At 43.0% G+C, this 22103-nt stretch overlaps 1 protein-coding gene across 2 annotated transcripts in view; it reads right to left on the bottom strand.

Annotated features, from left to right (window-relative positions):
* Positions 1-21678, bottom strand: part of Frmd6 (FERM domain containing 6) — a 71086-nt gene extending 49408 nt beyond the window's left edge. For both annotated transcript variants that reach the window (XM_051195957.1, XM_051195958.1), the window contains exon 1: positions 21615-21678. The gene's annotated coding sequence lies outside the window, so the exon portion shown is untranslated. The remainder of the gene's footprint in view (positions 1-21614) is intronic.
* Positions 21679-22103: the final 425 nt, after the last annotated feature.

The following is a 22103-nucleotide window of genomic DNA, read 5'->3' as shown; positions in this document are numbered from 1 at the left end:
TATTCACTATAGTTCTCTCACACAGGGAATCTCTACCAGAAACATTAAAAAATATGTCTGTCCCAGCCCAACTTTGGTCAACAGTCCCCAAAGAGTCATTAAATTCATGAGCCAGTCTGCTCTGAGGAGATCAACGTGGTTTGTGTCACTGTTAGAGTGGCGGTTGGGAGATGGTGGGAAGCCACAGGTACGGCCAGTATGTTGTTCCCCAGGGAATCTTAGCCCTGAAGCTCTCTCTTACCCAACAGACAGTATTTAATTCCTTCAGCTTATTCACTTCTGGAAGGTAACTACCATAAATATGCCAAGTCCTCCAGCTGGAATGTCAGTTTTGAAGGGTGCTTACCTGTGGTGTAACATTATGCTTCCCCCATGCCAATTCCCAAGTCTTATTTCTGTAACTCTTTTTGCTGGGGTTTTGAAATAAGATAAAAAATCAAGGCCAGCTCAATGGTTACCCATTTCTCCTAAGGAGGATGGAAAGGAAGCCATGGGCTCACTCTGTGCCCTCGGGCATGTGAGGGTGATGGAGTACAAAAGTGGAGTCATAAAGAGCTTAGGCAAGTCACCTGGGTCTGACCCACCTGCTCACCGAATTTCTGGGTGCGCGATGCGCACGTCCCTCTACACTGCACATTCCTTCTTACAGGGATCACCCGCCGATGCTGTGAGAAACTTACAGTCTGGGTTTTACAGGGTGTGGAGGAAGGAACTCAGAATCACACCTTACCCTACACTAACATGGTTAATCTTCCATGAAAAAAAAAAAAAATGCAACCCTCCCTCAGCCTTGAAGGTTACACTTCTTAAAAAGTCCCAAGACAAACAACACCAGAAACTACCCCACCTCTGCTCAGTACTTTTTTCATGAGACTGTGATCACACAGGAAAGGCAACTATTCCTGAGATGAGCCAGGGACTTTCAGCCCGGGCAAACTGGATGCACAGCTTATCCATGGCCAGCTGTCACTCACGGCAGGACCAATGCCCAACACCAGTGGCACAGTGCCACCTCATGAACTCCCTCCCTCCTAACCAGGACAGACCTATCTACTGCTGGCAGCCTCAGAACCATTTCATCTGTAAGCCAGAAACAAAGCCAGTCAAATATTTTATTTAAAAGTACTCCTCTTGCCAGTGGAGCGCTGCACATCTTTAATCCCAACACTTGGGAGGCAAAGGCAGGCAGATCTTTGTTAGTTTGAAGCCAGCCTAGTCTACATAATGAGCTCCAGGACAGCCAGATCTACATAGTAAGACCCTGTCTCAAAATAAATTACTCCAGCACCTAGGATGGGGAATGAGTTAAGAAAGCATGCTACCCCCAATTTTGAGCTTCCTACTATGGAGAGCTGGGTGAGAATTCTTTCTCGAATATAAGATCTGCAAAATATTATCTGCTGTCGATACAGGGAGCAATAATCAGATGACCTAAAACATCCCGATAAGTTTTTGTTTCAAAAGTCATCTTCCAATTGAACGCAATCTACTTAGAGTTTGGAAGTGATTTCCTCTGAGGCAAAGGGCAGCAGTCTCCCAAGCTGCCATGCATAGTAGCTAGAGAGCGAGCCTGCACTCCAGGTTATCAATGTTCGTGACAAGGCCATCCATCAGCAGCAGAGATCTTCATCTCAGTCTTACATTGGTAAGGGAGTAATAGACCCTGGATACGCTATAAACAAATTTCCATTAGCAGACGAGTACTCCCAGGAACGTGCTTCAAAATCAGCACAAGGACAAACATTGTGTGTGAAACACCTCTAAATGGTCTGCTGCCCATATTTTCACAAGCATTTCTTCTAGTCTGAGGAGGAGTTTTCAAGATTAAAAACAAAAACAACACCGTATCTAGGAATTTCCAGTGCTTGCCGATTTCTGTCTCACTGAGAGAGAGGATTGAGGTCTGGAGCTGGAGCGGTGGAGGCAGCAGGGGCTTGGGCAGCAGCACGGAACACTGAAGAGGATGTCAAGGTACCAAGTGAGAACGAAAGCTCTATGGGGGTGGGGAGCACATGCCGGAAATCACCAGCCAAGTAATGGCTGGCGTCTGTGTGGAAAAAAATGTCCCACAAAGCCAGACACAGAATCCTCAGAGAGCAATAGGCCAAATAATCCCCAAGGTTCACGGGGTCTTGAAATAGCTCTCAGTCCCATGAGTCAGAGAGAACAACCTTCTAGCATGCATGGTAGCAGATGGCTTACTCTGAAGGCCCTCCCCCTAGCAAGTATCTGAAGTAGCTGTAGTCTGAAGGCAGCCCTCAAAATACCTTACAAGCTTCAAATCACATGCTAGAATAGAGTTCAAACGAAAATCCAGCAACTGGTATAGATGTATGAACAATTTAAGGTGACAAACTCAACAACCTAGCTGAAATGTTCAGATGTTTCAAAAGACACAATTTACCAAAGCTCATTGGAGAAAAAGGCTATGTGAATGCACCACAATCTTCACACAGATCAAAGGAAAATTGGACAAAGAAAACACCAAGTGCAAATGCTATCCCTCCAACTATTATCAATGTTTAAAGAAAGAACAAAACATGATCACGCAAATTCTACATAAATTTTCTAGGAAATTAAAGTATTTCTCAATTATTTTTTATGAGGTCAACATTTCCAAAAGCTGGCCATAAGAAAAACAAACAAACAAACAAACAAACAAATGACCAACATCTCTCATGGACATACTTAATAAAACTTGATGTATTGAATGCAGCAAGACAAAAGGGTCAAACATGAAGCTGGACACAGTGGTGCATGTCTTTAATCCCAGCACTTGGGAAGAAGAGACAGGAAGATCTCTGAGTTTGAGGCCAACCTGATCTACAGAGTGAGTTCCTGGACAGTCAGGGCTATTCAGAGAAGCCCTGTCTCCAGAAACTAAAAACCCAAAGCAAAACAAAAAAATGCCAAGAACCCAAGAGGAAATACAGTAAATCTAAGTCTTTAGTATAGACAATGGTATTATGCCAATGTCAAGTTCCTGGTTTTGAAGCATATATACTTATAAGACTTTGTTCTGTTTTGTTTTGTTTCACCAAGTGGAAGAATTATCAAGGGTACAATAAAACTGTTTCTGGAATTTCTTGTGGGTCTCAAATTATTTCAAAATACAGTTTTAAAATCTTGTAGTGTGCTTTTTCTTTACAAAAATTAACAAGCAGATTCAAGAATAGCTAAAATGATTTTGAAGATATCAAAGATAACTAGTTCATTCACAGAATCCTCATGAAAGATGTAGTAACCAAAGGAGTACAATATGTGCCTAAGGACAGGTGTAGGTCAACGGAACCAAAGAAAACCAAAGATACTCAACAGGATAGAAGAGTTCAGGAAAAAAGCCTGTAGATGCTTATCTAACTCCTGACAAAAGTACTCAAGTAATTCATTTTTATCAAATGGTATTCAAACTATTAGACCTAAACATGAGAAAAAAATTATAATAGTGCTTACACAAAAGCTAACTTCCCATGAGTTGGAGATCTACATTTAAAAAGATAAACTCCCGAACTTAGAGAAAACGACTGGATCTTAGGACAGACAGACAGACAGACAGACAGACAGACAGACAGACAGACACCTTCCACAGAACTCTGCCCTTTAAAAATCACCATAAAGATGAAATCTTCAAACTGGAAAAAAAAAATAAGCATCTGCTTCAAAACAAGCCCAGAAAACATAACACAAATAGGTCTTATAACTAAACCAAACAGACTTTTTAAAAATATGACCAATAAATTTGAATAGTCATTTCAGCAAAGACTATATGGGAAGGACAAATAAGCACTTGAAATGAAGTTCAATATCATTAGTCATTAGGAAATACAAATAAAAGCCATAGTAATTTACCTACATGCTCATAAAACTGCAATACCAAGACTTGGCAAGAATTCAGAGTGAGAACTCTTGGTCATTGCTCATAGGACCTTGAAATGGCACAAGGCACCTTTAAAAAAAGACAATTAGGCAGTTTCTATTAAGGTTACATTATACACCATGCAACTAAGACAGGAAATGAACATGGATATTCATGGTAACTTTATCATGGCTCTACAATGTTAACAACCCAAATATACTTCATCAGTAGGGGAATGAATGAACCAAATGACAACTGAATGCCACCTAAGGTAGAAAAAGAACTACTGGTATGAGCAACCAGTAGTGATTCAAAGCTTTAAGAACTTTTCCTTTTTCTTTCTTTCTTTCTTTTTTTTTTCCCCCCCTTTTGGTTTTTCAAGACAGGGTTTCTCTGTGTGGCCCTGACTGTCCTGGAATTTGCTTTGTAGACCAGGCTAGCCTCGAACTAAAGATCCTCCCACTTCTGCCTCCCAAGTGCTGGGATTAAAGGTATGTGCTGCCACCACCACCTGGCAAGAACATTTTCTTTTAAAAAGATCACTCATGAACATGTTCACCAAAATCTCTAACAAAACTTGATATCCCCCAAACACACATACTAAATGACAGAAGAAACCATATAAAAAAACAAGGTGAAAGGAATGGGGTATAACCATAATGGCGTCACAGTAAACATTTGCTCCTGACAGAAATAGTCTATATTTTAGTTGTTTTGCTGGTTATATGAGTACATTTGCCAAAACTCAATTATCTACTTATAACTTCTGAACTTTATTTTCATGCATGTAATTTGCCATAGGAAAATGTTTAAAAATGAATCTATATGCCCACTAGTGCTTATATATATTAAGTAGCAATTACTACCTCAAACTTGTTATATGTGAAATGAGCACAATGTAAAGAAAGTCAGCCCAATTGGTAAACCCCAGGCTTTCTCTTAAAACATGGAGCTCAAACCTTAGAGCTGAAACGTAGAAAGTCATAGTAATTTGGTAACTGAGACAAAGTCAAGGCTACTTCATAAAACAAAGACTCAGTTACCATTGAGCAAGAATTCTAAACACCTTTAATCCCAGCACTCAGGAGGCAGATCTCTGTGAGTTCAAGTTGAGCCTGATCTACAGAGTGAGTTCCAGGACAGCTAGAACTACACAGAGAAACCCTGTCTCAAAAGAACTGAAGGGGGGTGGGGTGGGGGATCTGGAACAGCAGAAGATAATTTGTGGATAAAAGCAGGAGGGCAGTTGTATGAAGCACAACCCTTGCTACACTGTGTTAAGTATGCTTTCCTTTGTCTTTCTGGTCAACCTGTGCTGGGCTCTTGCCCTGCTCATCTTTGATTTTCAGCAAAATCTCTGGAGTGTCGAGACAAGTCATCCATGTTTTCACTTTCAAAGTGATCAGTGAGCCAATGTCCAGCTACAGAAGGTACGTGATAGAGACGCTCCAAAAAACACTGGTTATACTATCTCACGAGTTTCATAGACTTCTGCACTCCAGTTTTTAAACTATGAAGTTGTAAAGAGTAGATGAAGTTCCTGAACTTAATGTGTAATCTTTAAACATATAATGTGTAATCATTTCAAAACACTTTTCATTTTAGATTCCTTTTTAGCCAGTTTGATAAAGTGACAAGATAACAGCTGCATTCAACAGAGGATCCGTAGTGTGAAATTTTACACACACCTTTGCTTTTTGTGGTTAAAGGCCAATTACTTGGAATTCTGTGTCAAGTTGAAAATGTTTGAAAAGATAGACTTTAGTTAGACTGAAATAAAACTTCCCTCTATCAAAATAAACATGAGCTAAAGAAAGTAAGTTGCTAGTATCTGGCAGAAACTAAAACTGGCTTTTTCAGGTATCAAAAGAATACTTGGAAGGTTGAGGCAGGATTGTGGCAAGTTATAGGCAAGTCTAGTCTAAGTAGAATAGTGGTTTCAGGCCAGCCAAGGCTATGTAGTGACTCTATCTCGGATGGATGGATGGATGGATGGATGGATGGATGGATGGATGGATGGATAGATAAATTTTAAAGAGGTTAAAAATAATAAAAAAAAATGTTGTGCTGCATATTTCAAATACTGTAATTAATTTACCAAACAAGGTGAGTAGTGGTAGGAAAAGAGTAGAGGCTTTAAAGAGTACCATCTTCTGAGGTTGTCACTAACTGCACAGGGTAAAAGTGTCCTGTCATTTAACTCACTCCTTACAGGTTCTGTTTTACACGTATTTTCTATTACCAGCCTTTAGACTCAGTTCTCAGATTGTTTAAAAAACTTAAACATTAAATGCTTCTTGCTATTAAGAGTTGTACTTTGTTTCTAAGGCCAAGCTTCAGGTTCCCAGCCTTTGTGAGCTGTCACCCATGCTGAGATGGGCTTTGGTGATGCATTTGAGTCATTGCTGCTCTTGTAAGTAACCCCTCACCCATATTCCTGTAAGTAACCCCCATCAAACTCATTGGTTCACCAAGTTGGACTTTGGTGGTATCAACACTCTGGTGTGTCATGGGCTCTGAATCCAGGGTGAACAGATGTGTGTGTACCATCTCCACAGAAAGTTTTGTCACACAATATCCCCAAACTCAGGCATTCCAAAAGACAGATCTTACATGGAAAAATCACAGAGAGTTTGTACTGTTATCCTCTATTGACAGTCATAAAAGCTCAGCCTCTACTTAGGGCCTTTTGAATAATTTAAGGAACAAAACTTGTATTTTTTTCCAATGCAAATATTAAGAGCTGAATATATACGTATCACTGTTACAAGATGATAGACTTCACTCATTTGCCAGACTTAGGACAGATCACATTCCCTGTAGTTGTTTTTGCCCCCTTTGGGTCAGCAGGTCACATGTGAGCTGAATGACCTCGCCCTACTGGGAAGGAATAAAGCAGAGACACTGCTGGACACAGGAGAAGCAGCGGTGCTCCAGTTGGCAGGGAAGGAGCACAGAGGGGCAGAAACAGAGCCTCCACCTGTATCAAGCTGCTGGCTCGCTGCCTACCTGTTAAACCAGAGACCACCAGACGGTATCAGTGTGCCAGACAGATGCAGGAGTCACCATCACAAAACCTTACCAGGACTCCAAAAAGGGAGCTGCCTGACCCCACAGCACACCCCCACTCCCGCCCAGCACCACCCCACCAAAGCGATCTAACTAGATTCCACAGCCTTTCTACTCTCTCAGGTAAGTTAAAATAGCTCTTCCAAATCTACTCAACAGAGAACAGATTACAGAATAGAATGTACTATTCAGATCTGTCTCCACCATTCTGATTCTGATGCTCTTGACAATGTACTTCTCAGGATGCAGGCCTTCTTAGAGCTCTGACAAGGCTTTATTAAAGGGGATTTGATGTGATCTCGGGCCACTTCCTTTCAGTAGCTTTCTGTGACTTCATGAAAATGTCTCTCTCCATGTTTCTCTAGGCATCTGTAAAAGCAGTGACTTAGTGAGTTACAAATCGACCAAATGTCCCTTTTCAGATGTTTAAAATGAGATGTAGGCTCAGAAAATAAACTCTGGAGATTAGAAAAGCTTTGTTTTAAATGGACTTAGAATTTACACTCAATTCTAGACACTCGACATTTCTGGAAAAAATGGTTTCTTAATTTGATTAAAAAAAACTTTTTAATGTTATATTTGAAAATCTCAGGTTTACTTAAAGTAATACTCCCTAAAATCTGTCCATTTTTAAAAAAAAATCTCTATTAAGCAATTTGAATTCCTTAACAAAGATTTCAAACTGGCACCTTGAAGCTGAAATTATTATGAAAAAAGGAAGAAAGAAAAAAAAATTTAACACTGTATGTAGATAGGTTTGGTTAAGCACAGAAGTCTCTTTTCTTTGGAAGGGAAATATGAGCCATTTCTGGTTTTGGTGACGGAATCTATGCAAACTCAGAGACTGGTGTGCATCTTCTGTACACAGATCACTGATTTATAGCTCAGTCTTTTCCCACGACACTCAGGACTTCCCAAAGAAATCAGATGGGGAAAATAGTGGTATTTTTCAGTTATGAGCTTGGAGCCATTAAATAAAGGTGCTACCCATTTCTCATGAAGGGGTATTCACTTATTTTTATTGCTTCCTTCTGAGAGCAACGAGAAAAGACCTTATGGTTAGTATCTTTCAAATAGTTAATAGTTTCATAAAATAAGCTATTTTATGAAGTTAATTCTCATCCCATTTCCCCACCCCCTCTTTTTTAGTTAAATCGTCATTCATTTCCCCCCCCCCAAAGGCTATATTTTTATATTCTGATTATTTTTAAACTTTCTGTTGGAGAACAGAAGGGAAGGCAAAGGAATTTAGAACATGGTCACTACCATACCCTCTACTTTGCCCCCTCCCACACACTTAAAGCAATCTCTACTAAGAGCCTGTGGTGTACTTTTGTTGTTGTGTTTTTGAGACAGGGTTTCTCTGTGTAATAGCTCTGGCTGTCCTGAAACTCGCTCTGTATACCAGGCTGGCCTCAAACTCATAGAGATCCGCCTGCCTCTGCCTCCTGAGTGCTGGGATTAAAGGTGTGTGCCACCAATGCCAGGGTTTGTGGTATACTTATTGCAATAATTTTCATTATGTATTCTAGTATTTAAAATCTACCTTTCTAGCCCAGCACTTGGGAGGCAATGACAGGCTTCTGTGAGTTCAAGGCCAGCCTGATTTACAGAGCTAGTTCCAGGACAGGCTCCAAAGCTACAGAGAAACCCTGTCTCAAAAAACAAACAAACAAAAAAAAAATCTTACTTTCATGACAAGTCATGGTAGTGCACACCTTTAGTTCCCCCAGTACTCATGCAGGTGATGACTTGTGAGTTCAAGGTTAGCCTGGCCTACATAGTGAGTTCCAGGCCAGCCAGGGATGCACAGTGAGACCCTGTCTTAAAAACAAAAACAAACAAAAAACTCAGGAGGAAGAGGCAGGAGGATTTCTGTGTTCAAGGCCAGCCTAGTCTACAGAGTGAGTTCCAAGATAGCCAGGCTACACAGAAAAACCTGGTCTCGAAAAGCCGAAAGTGTTAAAAAAAAAAAAAAAAAAAAAGCAATCCAGCTTTCTAGCTAGAATAAGACTAAGATTTCTAGGAGTGGGCATCATAATCTACACATTAATTGTCCAATGAATAAAAAAATTGGACTTTTGAAAGTGTTCATTGTTAAGATGAAGTATACATCTCCCCAAATTGGTAAGCAGTAATGACTCATTAATCTGGAAAGTCTACACATTTACACAACGGGACAGAATATCGAAGGTAACCCAAGTATTAGAGAATGAATACGCAAGCAGATTATGGAAATGCTATAGCAAAGGGCTGGGAATAATTATCTAGAAAGTACAATTTGGGGGAAATTTTACATAACACTGCTGTTTTTTAGTTCTATACCATCACTGTAATTATAGAGTACTATGTATGCACTAGAAACTAAATCAAAATAGCTAACCTAGTAAATCTAAAATAAACTTTCTTGGTAATAGTAAATTATATGGTCTTTGCTTTCAAAAAATGAATAAGCTAGGTAATGCATGCAAAGATGACTGCACAAAGTGGCAGGTGCCAGCTTTCAGTTGTGAGGAGCAATAGCACAGAGCCTAGACTCTGGAAGGAGGTCCCAGAAGAGGGAGTGTGGTGTTAAGTGCCACACAGGATGATGGGGAAGACAATTTAACTAGACTGGGTAAACTAGCTACGGCACACACCCAGCAAACGCACGGCCTGCCGGATGAAGCAAGCTACCATGAGACAAAGCAGTCCAACTCTAGTAGTGATGTGGACACTGGTCCTCTGCTGGGCTCCGTGGGGCTGAGAAGCACATGCTAGGGCTTCTGACTCTCCAAGGGAAAGTATAAAACACATTTTTTAAAAAGTTCCCAAGTTTTAAATGCTGGCGAATAAACGTGCTGCCAATCTTGCTGGTGGGCCTCAGGCACACAACTTTGGTTTGGCATGAAAACTCCCATGCTAAGAAATCTGGATGGCATCCTACAGTCCCTGACAGAAAAGACAACATTGCTTTCAAAACCTGCTTAGAGTTCAGCACACCGCAGCATCCACCATGGAAAACACTGCACTGCAGAACCCTTTCACACCGGCCTTCTGTGTTTCCGTTACAAGTCTATCATAACCATTTAACTAACTGTACAGCGACTTGCAAGTTTCAACTGAAAAAACATGCAAAATGATAAAAAGGTGTTGACAGAGCAGTGCCTAAGAATGTTGACATTAGATGCCTAACCCACAGTCCACTGGAATAGGCTATAATCAGTGGTGCTCCACTACTCAAAAGCCATGTGCCATAACCCACTGCCATGAAGTCTTTGCCTTTCCGGCATTTCTCCATAATCAGTGACTTTCTAAAGAATCCTTTATTACCAAACAATAGTCAAATTCGTGTAACAAAGTCTTAATTTTCCCAATCACTTGTAAGCTTTTAATGCTTCAAAAACAGCCCCTTGCGCTTTCAAAGCTTACGTGTCAGTGCTTTAAAAACGATTAGAGAAAGATAATTAGTATCAGGGACGTGTTTATTCATTTTGATGACAGCATTACATAAAATTAGCATTATAATCCAAAGGTAATTCCAGGAAGGGAAAATTCTTGGTGCCCAATTATGATACAAAATAGAGAATTACAAAAATTGCTTAATCACATGCTTAGAAATAATGATCATGATGAAAACCATTAGCAAAGTATAGAACAAACACTAAAGAGTATTTCATTATTTGTCTTGACTCACGAAAATCCCTATCCTAATAATCTACTCTGTGAATGAGGACTTCCGGAGTGGGCCCTATGCACAGCCTGAACACCCTAAACCTACTGCTATTTCAAAACACACTACCTCAAAGCACATATCTCTCTTCCTATAAAAGAACTCATATGTTGAATTCAACTGAACAAAATAAAGACTCATGCAAAGTGCTTTCAGGATACAGTTTTTAGCCAAAGGCATTCAACTTGGAACTTCCAAACTGCATCAGGATGGTTTTTCTTATTTCAAAATAGCCTATATATCACCTGCATACCAGAGTCTTACCAACAGTAACTGGGGGTGGAGTTTGGGAGGGTGTCTTAAAGGTATCTGACTCCTGTCAGAGCCCACTGAAGCCCTCATAGCTTCCAACAATCCCATTTCTGAAATACTGCCCCATATTAAAATATACACACAACCTGTTATATGCAGCAGAATTTACAAAGTTCCCTTTCATAAACTTTCCATTCTCTTGTGATCCTCTCCAATTGGGTTTTTGTCTCTACCCTTGCTATCACCACAGCTTTTGCCTTGGTCTAGAATGATTTCATGAGTCCAAAGAATGACTCTCCAACCTCACTCTGTTTGACCTCTGAGCAACAGTGACACCACTCACTTCTCCTCTTGGCAACATCTGCTTGACTTCAGGGCCATTCCCTGCTGTCCTGGTAGTTCTTTCTAAATTCAAGTCTGTTGATAAAGCGTCCCAGGATTAACCTTGCACATCACCACAGTCAGAAAAACAACTCCTCTGCCCCTGGTGTGGAGGACGGTGTTGTTAGTAACAACACCAAATACTCAAGGAAGGGCTCACTCCATTGGAAATGTGTTCAGTTCCTTGGCATAAAATCCTTCCTTGGACTGTTGGTTTCTCTTCTCCACCAACTACAAATACTTACCTGTCTGCCCCACAGCTTTGCTCATGGGCCTTTCTCTATCTGCACAAGTTATCTCACACACACATTCTGTTGGCAATTTCTAAACTCTGGATCCTTTCCCTGAACTCCAGAATCCACAGCCAACCTCCCTCCTCCTCAGCTTCTCCACCTGGAACCCAGCCCATCTCAGTCTCTGTCACTAGCACAATGAAGCAAAATGCTTTGATGTTGCCCAGATAGCCTGGCCTCAGGGTTTAGATGGTCAGAAAATGCTGTTTCTTCACGGATGTCTTGCCTATTTCTCTCCACCTCCTCTCTGTCATCTTTCAGGCAGGATTACATACAACAGCTGCTAACTGGCATCCCCATTTCTACCTCTGACCACTCCCCAATTTCCTCCACAACAGCCAGTAATTCTATCAAGAAACAGGTCAGAGCACCCCGCCCCCCCCCCCCCCACACTCTGCTCAAAACCCTCAAGGCTCCTCACTTCACTCAGAGGAAAAACCAAAGTCCTTCTAATGGCTCAGGCTGGCCCTGCCTGACAGTCACCAAAGTTCTCTGACTTCTGCTAGTCTTCTCCTTGCTCACTATCCTCAGACACATTCTGCCTGAGCCATCTCCACCCCTCTGCTGGAATCCGTTGTTCAGAACTTCTCCATGGTTCTTTCAAGTTACCGTCTCAATGAAGCCTATCTGAATCACACTGTAGAAAACTGACTTTTTTAAAAAACTGTAATGTAAAGTTGATATACAGTAAGTGAACCATGTTTCAAGCTTTGACTTTTGACACTTCGCCAGCTGGCGGCAAGCAGAACATCTCTGTCCCTCTGTGTCTCTGTCTCTCCTGGTGCTACAGGACTCACACTTGCCCTGGCACTGTGCAGCTAAGCTGTGCTGTTCAGTTAGCTGGGTACATTTAAGCACACTTTCAACTCCCAACATTCTTTTTTTAAAGGTTTATTTAGTGTTCTGTCTGCATGTGGTCGCTGGGAATTGAACTCAGGACCTCTGGAAGAACAGCAAATGCTCCCAACCTCTGAGCCATCTCTCCAGCCCAATTCCCAGCATTCTTAACTTACCATGAACAAATCAGACAGGAGCCCAACAGCAGTGTCTGTACCCCAAACAGTAATGTCCCCATCTCCCTGGACCAGCATTTCTTTTAACCACCTTTTGTTTCTTACGACCTTCTAAACACACAAAATGTACTGTATGTCATGTTTATTTCTTAACAGACTACAACAGTCATAAAGGTAGGGCTCTTTTCTCTATTTTGTTCACTACATATCTCTGGGGCCTACAGCATAACCTGGCATATGCTGGTTGTATATTATGTTAAACAAACAATGGAATTTAAACATTCAGTCATTTCAGAACACCAGGGAAGTTCCTGAGGATGGAGCTAGGCCTGGCTCACTATCCACCACCGGCTCAGCACCCAAAGCTGGGGCTAAATATTGCACTCTTGGCCACCAAGGCTTGTTTCCTAGTAACTGAGGCTCAACTTAACACTTACCTGGAAACATCGAATGCCTTTCCCTACACATGTATTCCATTGGCCAAGCAGACAAAATTACTTAGTACAGCTCTGAAACTAGTTTCTGTTGGGTCTGGAGTACACGTTTAAAGTGTTTGGTTTATGAAAGTCTGACATTTTCAGAGTGCACTCAGCAACAGGTCATGTGAGGTAGCACCCCCCTCCCCGCAACAGATCCCCGAAAGATACAGCACCACTCATCTGGGCCTATAGCTGAGCTAGTAATTACGCTGTTTAGATGTAAATGTATCTTCCCAATGTGCTTAAGTTAAGTTCCTTTTTGCTTAAATGCTCCCTCTGAAACTTTCAGACTATTAATTTCCTCTGAATGAATGGTTTTAAAATCTTAAACTCTGGACCCAATAACAGAAAGTCATTAAGGGGTCTGACTCACAGTATATAAACTGGGCCAATGGGGAGGGGACTGAGAAAAAACTGCCTCATACCAGTAACAGTGGCTCTCTTTGAAAGGGCTCATGGGAAATCCTGCAAGGTATATGAGCAGAAAGCAGGGTCCTCTGCCACTCTTCAGTTTGAAAGTACTTTACCCAATATACTAACGACAAAGAGATTGCTTTTACTATGCAGATTTGCTTTGGGTATCTGTAAAAAGAAAGAACATTAGAAGGACCTGGGGAAACTCCTTCCATCAGTCCCTGGTCCATCATCAGTCCCTGGTCCATCATCAGTTCCTGGTCCATCATCAGTCCCTGGTCCATCATCAGTTCCTGGTCCATGGGAAAGGCCAGCTGTTCTCCCCGAATCAACAAACTGCAACACCTGAAGAGATACAGGTTTTGTCGCCTGCTTTTCCCGAGAGGAAAATCCAGTGAACTAGTATTAACAGAGGCGACCTCAAAGAAGCCTATTAATCTTTCTCTCATAATTTCCTCTTCAGCGATAATAGCTAAAAGCACTTGGCTGCTTGCAGTCCATCAAAAACCAGGACAGTTGTTTTGCACATACCATTTCATCTAATCACAGGAACCGTGTGGGGCAATGAATACTTCTGTCACCCGCCATTTTATAGGAGAAGGAAACGCAAAGCACAAGTCATTCCCCCAGTTACCCAATGAGAACAGCAGAGCCTGGAATCCAGGGAGTGACTTCAAAGCTACCCAGTGGAATCTGGGTCAGCATGCTAGAGACACTGCTCATGATGACAGACACCTTGTGGACTCAGCAGAGGTGCTTATTGGCATCTGAATGGATGAAGAAAAATCTGGGGTGTGTGTGTGTGTGTGTGTGTATGGGTTTTAGCCAATCATAAAGTCTATTATTTGCAGGAAAATGGCATGAATTTTGACATCACCATATTAAGTGAAATAAACCAAACTCAGTTTTGTTCTTCTCTAATATGTGGTCCCTAGATCTCATAAACACATCCGAAATCATTCATATATGAGTGTGTGCATGTGTACATGTGTGTGTGTGACATGAAAACAGAAGCAATAGCTGGATAAAGCCAGGTGGTGGTAGCACACACCTTTAATACCAGAATATCTATGTGAAACCAGCCTGGTCTACAGAGTGAGTTCCAGGACAGGCAAGGCTACATAAAGAAACCCTGTCTGGGGTGTGGGTGGGGGGGATTTGGATAAAGGAAGGGCACAGGGGGAGGGGTAAATACAGCCAAATCCCATGAAACACTCGAATGAAAACACCTTATGAAATCTACCACTATAGATTTATCACTATGTAAAATAAATAATAGCCAATTTAAAAAAATCCTCATCGTTAGGCCTGTGATGGCACATGCCTTCAATCCCAGCTCTGAGGAGGCAGAGGCAGGCAGAGTTTAAGGCCAGCGTGGTCCAGGAGAGCAGGAGCTACACAGAAAAACCTGTCTCAAAATAAACAAACAAAAACCCTCATCTCAACACCTCATGTCCTCTCTTCTATACAGACCTCAACCTGTAAGAGTCCTTCCTCTTGTAATTTCATTGAGTACTGTGTCGGGGTTGTAGATCTTTGGTCAGCATATTTAAACATTTTCCCAAGAATATACATGACAAAATGTTGCTGTTGAAAGCAGTGCCTCATCCCAACAGGGCTGATGGTGACATTCTCTTATGTAAAACTTCTGTAATTTTACTATCCACTTCCACCTTTTTGATGAGTCTAAACTGAAACGTTAAGTCTCGTCTGGAACCATGAAAATGCCCTTTATTCTTCAGGGAGACATGAGAGAAGCAGCCTATCTGCATCCTTTGCAAACTCTTCGCTTTTATCCATCAGGTCTTTCAGTGAGATCGCAATACCAGGCTTCTACGTAAGGGTTTCCTGGGGTGGGCCACAGCACTCAGCATCAGAACTTCACCACTGTGCTTGGTGAAGACTGGCTGCTTCTGAGGATATGTACTTGCTAGGGGAGAAGATGCAGAGGGAGAGAAACTGCAGAGAGGGAGAAAGCAAAAATACAGGAATCCAAATGGTGAACGTTCTTTAGAGATAGGATCTTCTGAGGTGAGAGTCCATCTTAGATCACTTGGGATCAATAAGGCAACAAATCCTCGAGAGACCCACTCAGCTGTTTGCAGCCCAACATCTCACTGGCCAGCCTAGACAGGAGGAAGATGAGATGCGAAGGAGAAAAAAGAAATGCCAATAGCTCAGTGTAGAGGGCATGGTGGGGGGCATGGATGGATGGACAGACAAACCGACTGACCTATGGACACAGATCCTGCCTAACTACAGATCCATTCTGACTGACAGGTTGGACTACCTGAGCAGAGCCACACAGCACCGTGCAGTGAATCAAAACAGGACAAGCAACCTCTAGGTACTGAGCCTCCAGGCAGACTAGAACTAGAAGTACTAGGTTCCAGCCCTGTGTTCTCCCTTCAGGGCAAACACTGCACTGTGTGACAGCAGCCCCATCTGTCTAGCTGCTGGTTGGACCACGCTGGGTCCCAACGCCCTTCCAATGTGGCATGGTCATTCGGTGAGACATGCTATGAGTCATTCCACCTCTAAAAATGATGGGTTAGCTGATATGTCACCTAAGGCCCCTTTCACTACCTTCGATGCTTAGCTGAAGTCTGGTACTTCAAACTCTATCCCATAAAGTTTGAATTCCCTGTTGAACCTTTAGTGTTGATACTACTTCAAAAAAAATCATTTCATATCCTATTTTTGTTGTTTTAGCTGCTTTTAATATTAAGATTATACTCGGTTCTGAAGTACTCTTTTCTTTTTTTTGAACAATCAAAACATTAGTTACTACATATTAGCCCCACTACCCAACTGACTGTTAACAGAACAGAGAAACTGGATGTATTAATTAGTAGAAATAAAAGGAAAAGAATCACTACTACCTGCATCAATTTCTATGTATTATGTGACATTGCTGGGCTAACCACCCAACCCCCCAAAGGGAAAAGGCACAAGAAAACCAAACAACTTACATTTGACTGCATTTAAATGAAATCTGAGAACAGATTAAACTAACCTATTATATAAGAAGTCAGAATAATGGTCCTCCTTGGACCAGATCACTTGGTGCTAGATGATTCAGAGTTGTGCATTTCTCTGGTTATATGTAAGTGAGCAACAGATTCAAAGAGATAAAGCAAGAAGGACTAGAAGGTGTGAAAGAAAACCAGCCAGCCAGCCACAGCCATTGTACAGCACATGCTGTTTCCTGTGGGGAGAATATTAATTACATTTCATTCAATGTGACCAGAGAGCCAGCTCCGAAGTTAGCTTCACTTAGGGCGGAAGACCTTCTCTCTCACAGGAGACTGTGGCTGTATGCTAAAACAAAACATGGTTTTGTATAAAGTATAAAAGTGTTGGAAAACACCCAAGGGAACCAACGCCAGGGTAAGCTACTCAGGATACCCGTATCTAAGTCAATGCTTCTGATCAGAATCTTGTCCTATGTGAACATCAATACAACCTATTACTGTTTGAACTCTGTCTCAATGGCCATGCAGGTGGGAAAAGAAAGGCCAGAAAATGCCGAGCTGAAGACGACACTGCCTTCTCCTTAGGACTGACTATGTGTGGCTCATCTGTGAATTTGTTCCAACACATTATTCTCTTCTTGGAGAAACACAGCCAGCTGTCAGAGCAGTTACTTCCTCCCTCCCCCTTCTCGGTGTTCTAATCTCTCTTTGATCGGTTTGATATAGTGCATGACGGCTCCGCTTGATGCGCACAAAGAGTGGCCACATACAAACTTGCACTAGGAGTGATTATACCATGAAATCATGAAAGATGAGATATACAGATGCCTGCTTCCATCCCAAACTCTCTAATCTTGGCCATTGCTGCAGAAGAACCCTTTGGTCCCATAGGTTTTATCAATGGTAGAGACTAGCATTTACACACACACAAAAATTTTGGTTCTTTAGAACATAAAGGGCTGCTGGGTAGGGGGTGAGCAACAATGATATTCAGCTTCTATGCATTACTTAACAGCAAACTAGTGAATCAACATTAAGGGAGGCAAAGGTTTCCAGGACAACAATCAATCAACAGCCAGTCCCATTCCAGGTTGTATACAGACCCTCGGCAAGTCAATTCCAAATTTGTCCTTTGTGCAGCTAAGAAAGATTTTAAATAGGAAGTTCTCCCTACTTCAACACTGATTTTCACTATTTATCCTTCTAATTGTAAATTCTCCATGCAACCCAACACTAAGTATTCTGCTACCCAGATCCTCTCAAATGATCCCTTGTTTGTACTCCATGAGATTGGCAAGGCCTCTTCCCCAGATAATGTGCAAATTTAAAAGCCCTCTCAACTACCTCCTACCCTTCGAAAGTCTGGCCACTAAGGCCGGCAATACTTAGCTTTGGAGAATAATTTTAATTAAAAATTTTACTACTTATAAAACTCCTTCACAGAGATGTGCAGTGGTGGTGCACGCCTTTAAACCCAGCACTTGGGAGGCCGAGGCAGGCATATCTCTTGAGTTTGAGGCCAGTTTGGTTTATAGAGAAAGTTCTAGGGCAGCTAGAACTACACAGAGGAACCCTGTCTCTCAAACAAAACCAAAACCCAAAAGAAAACACATACATTAAAAAAACAAAAAACAAAAAAGTCTTTCACAGAAATCTCCTGTTTTGTATACAACCAGAACATAGCAAAATTACAAAATGTGTAATTACATAGTCATACAAAAGTCAGGTGTGGCAGCTCATGCCTTTAATCCCAGCATCTCAGCACTAGGAGGCAGAGACTGGTGGATCTCTGTGAATTTGAGGTCAGCTGCCTACATAGGTCAGTGCTATATAGTAAGACCCTGTCTCAAAAACAAAACAACAAACACCTGTCTCAGGTTTTATTAAAAAATAAAACAAACAACAACAAAAGACAGCCAGGCAGTGATTGCCCACCTTTACTCCCTGGACTCAGGAGACAGAGGCAGAGGCAGGTGGATGGATCTCCCTGAGCTGGAGGCCAGGCTGGTCTACAAGAGCTAGTTCCAGGGCTACAGAGAAACAATCTCTAAAAGCGAATAATAAAAACCAAACTAAACAAAAACTCCATAATCATACAAAGGCTCCTAAAAACACATGGTTGGAAATGTGCATCAGAGTCCTTTTACCACAGGCGTAAATTAGGAGTCTGGCCAGGCAGTGGTGGTGCAGGCCTTTTCCAGCTCTAGGGAGGCAGAGGCAAATGGATCTCTGTGAGTTCCAGGACAGCTAGAGTTGTTACATAGAGAAACTCTGTCTGGAAAAACAAACAAACCGATCAATCTTCTCTTCTAAACTACTTGTTCAGACAAAGAAGGGGGCAGAGGGTTGAGGCTAGTCAAACAAGAACCAAATACACTTGAAACCACAAACTCTTACAGCTGGATTCTATTGAAAACTGTAAGCACCTGAAACATTTTTTTCTTTTCTGTTAAAGAAAAGCTGGAATCCAGTAACTAAAGAGAAACTTTTTTTAAGGTATCCACCCCCATGCTATATACCCCCTGTTTTTACACCAAGGAACAGACTGCATGGAGTGCACTGGTTCCCTGGGAGGCTTCTCTGGGAATAACAAGAATCCTCTCTTTCTATTTTAGAGTTTTAAAATAACATTAAAGTGGCTTTGGAGGAAGCCTATGAAATTTGGTCCTCAACTCAGAAACGGCCTATGGGATAATTTGTGGATGCCATCTGGGATCCAGGCAGTCTCATCGACAAAAGGGAAACTTGTTGAGATCATCCAAATCTAAATTTCACATACATTTTTACATCTGGACTGAATTAATCTTTTCTTGGTACTGGCTTTCATGTAATAAAATAATTGTTTGCAGGTTTCATTTAAACACACACACAGCTTTAGAAATCAAAATGTGTAACATCCAAGTTGAAAACTACAAAGAATTCCTTTATCAGAGAGTTAGCTGTGAGGCAGGAGTCATTTACACAAAACTTAAACCTGACCACTCAGTCAAAAACAATTCTATTTGAAACTTGCATTCCAAGCAACTGCCACAAAAGGCTACACAGCCCATTATGTCATAAGTTCTGAAAGCCAAAATCTCCATAAGCATAGTTAAATGTGGAATGGTCTACAACAGTCCCCAATCCAGCCAGCCCAGTTGAATGACAGATTTTTAAAAACCTATAGCTCACTGGCATGTTGTCTTAAAGGCAGGGCCCTCACACCTGCCCAGGCTGCTTTCGGGCATTTTACTGTAAAGCTAGGGGTATCTTAAATCTCCAAGCTAAGATTGTGCACTTGAAGCTGGAAGAGATGAAGAAGACAGAAAGATTTCCTGTGCCAAAATGTTTTGAGCCCTGCCAGAAATGCCCATTAGTGTGGCCCATCAGTGTGAGATCACAGGTATTCTGCAAGCAACTCAAAACCAGCAGGGGAAGAATTCTTTTTACAGTCAGTCCACTTTCTGGAGAAGATATCCTGCAGATAACTTGATATGGGATATCCCCTGTGTTTTCCCTCCATCTAATAATCCTACCAAAGTCTACTTTACTATGAAATATGAAGTCAGTATATTTACAACCCCCTCCCTCAAAAATATTCCCACATTTCGATGTCACTTGCCTCCAACTGTGGAGTAATCTCATTTTTAACGGAAAACTGTCATTTCTCAAAACTACACCCAAGGAAAATGATTAGGTGCTAGAAGTTTTACTACAAAGGACCAGAGCAAAAGGCATCTGTTTCCCTGCCCCTTTCTGCTTTCTTCCCCTCCCCCATTCTCCATCCTGCAAGCCATTTGTAGGTCTTGGTTGTTAAAACTTTCTACAGCAGTCTCAATACTCTAGATTCGGGATAAGGAAAACCAAAAAGACCTTCTTGTTCCTTTAACAAAGCTGGGCCTAAATTTATGCATTGTTCTTAAGAAAACCCAAAAGTCACAAGCCTTTTAAATGACAGATGTATTACGGAAAAAATTTCCCCACCGAGTTTTGATGCTGTGAAGTATCAACTCCCTGCAACCACAGAAAGGAAATGACTTACATTCTTGGAAAATGAAGCCACTAGCAGCTTTCTCCAAAAGCATTCTCTAATCCCCAAACTACACCCTGTGGCAACAGGGGGTATTTCGTGCAAAAACTAAATGTAAGTAGATGCTTAGAAAACCAGTAAACAAACATCACCAGGTCCAAAGAAAGGAGGGAATCATGCGTGGAAAATCCGGCAAGGTACACTTTCCCTCCACATTCAGAAGTGCCGAGAATCCTTGCGTAAGTTTTCTTTCCCGGTTGTGGGCACTACACAGCTCATGAGGGCAATGCTAGCAAAACAGACCCGCTGCTTAAACAAACAAACAAACAAACAAGCAAAAGGTGTAAAGGAGCCAATGAGGTAACATTTCTTCCGACACTAGCCACACTACTGCACGGTCTGAGAAATTGTGCCAGCTTTTATTTCAACTTTAAAATGTGCTTGTTTTGACAGCCTTCCATCTATCCCTGCCTTTAAGAAAGCGCCCCACCATTAGGCTATAAGACATCCTGGAACTCCAAGTGTTGTTTTAGTCTTGTAGACCTCACAGGGGTGGCCCCCAGCTGTCCACATCTCCACCTTCCCAGAGAAGTGGTCTCCTTTGCCTGGCCGTGTGTTAAGCTCTTCCACAAACCCAAATTCTGCAGGCCGCACCCCCGACTCGTGTATCCCTGAGGCCCCCTTCAGGGGCTTCCCACACTAGGCAATTGCGGGGACACCGGACGGCCGCACTGGGGTGCTGCCTTCCCGAAGCCGACTGCCCGGCCTGCCACACAACAGGCAATACCGCACAGCGCTCGGGAACTCGGGGCTCACGACTGCTCAGCTAGTCAGACGGGGAACTAGAAGCAGGCGCCCCACGAACCGGGGTCCCGGAGTTCGGGGCGCAGGATCGCAAAGCCCGGCACCCCCAGCTCCGCGCCTCCCTCGCGGCCGCGGCTGCCCTGGGGCCCCGGCCTGGGCGAGCTCCGACTCGCGGAGAGGAGACCTGCCCGCCCGGTGCCCGACGCCCAGAGAGCCCCGTGAGAGAGAAGAAAGACGCCGAGAGCGGCACTGCGGGGAATCGCACTTTAGACCAGCAGGGGGCACAGCGGCGGCCGGGGTGCACCGTCCCAGAAAAGGGGCCAGCAGGCCAGCGCCCGCTCCCGCTCCCGCGCGTACCTCCAAAGTCGCCAGCGCCAGGCGTCCGACTCGGAACCGGCGTCTGCTCCAGCGGCGCCGAGCCTTCTCGCTGCTCCCACTGCTCTGCCGCCGCCAGACCAACGCTGCGGCTGCCCCGCCCCCCGCCCCCGCCTTCCGCTCCGCCCCCTCAAGCCCACGCCCCGCCTCAGACACGCCCCTCCCCGCCAATGGCCCCGCCCTTCCCCGAGTTGGAGGCGGAGGCCGAGCAGCGGAAGAAGCCAAGAGCTGGGGATCGCGGCCGCACGTGGAGCGCTGCCCTTCCAGCCCCATTCCGCCCCGGACCTAACCAACAATCCCATGGAGGGGTGAAGCGACCTGGGGGCGAAGGAATGCCGGGGAGAGCCGCCTCTCCTCTGAGCCCCGGATAACCGAGCCAGGCTCAAACGGAATGTGTAGAGCAGAGTCTGATTTTGTATGCTTTTTCCCGCTGGGACGGAGGCCAGGGCGCGAGGGTTGGCTGTCTGCTCC

Source organism: Phodopus roborovskii, unplaced genomic scaffold (assembly GCF_943737965.1).
Source record: "Phodopus roborovskii unplaced genomic scaffold, PHOROB, whole genome shotgun sequence".
Lineage (NCBI taxonomy): Eukaryota > Metazoa > Chordata > Mammalia > Rodentia > Cricetidae > Phodopus > Phodopus roborovskii.
The sequence above is the reverse complement of the archived record's forward strand: the minus strand, read 5'-3'. Positions and strand labels throughout refer to the sequence as shown.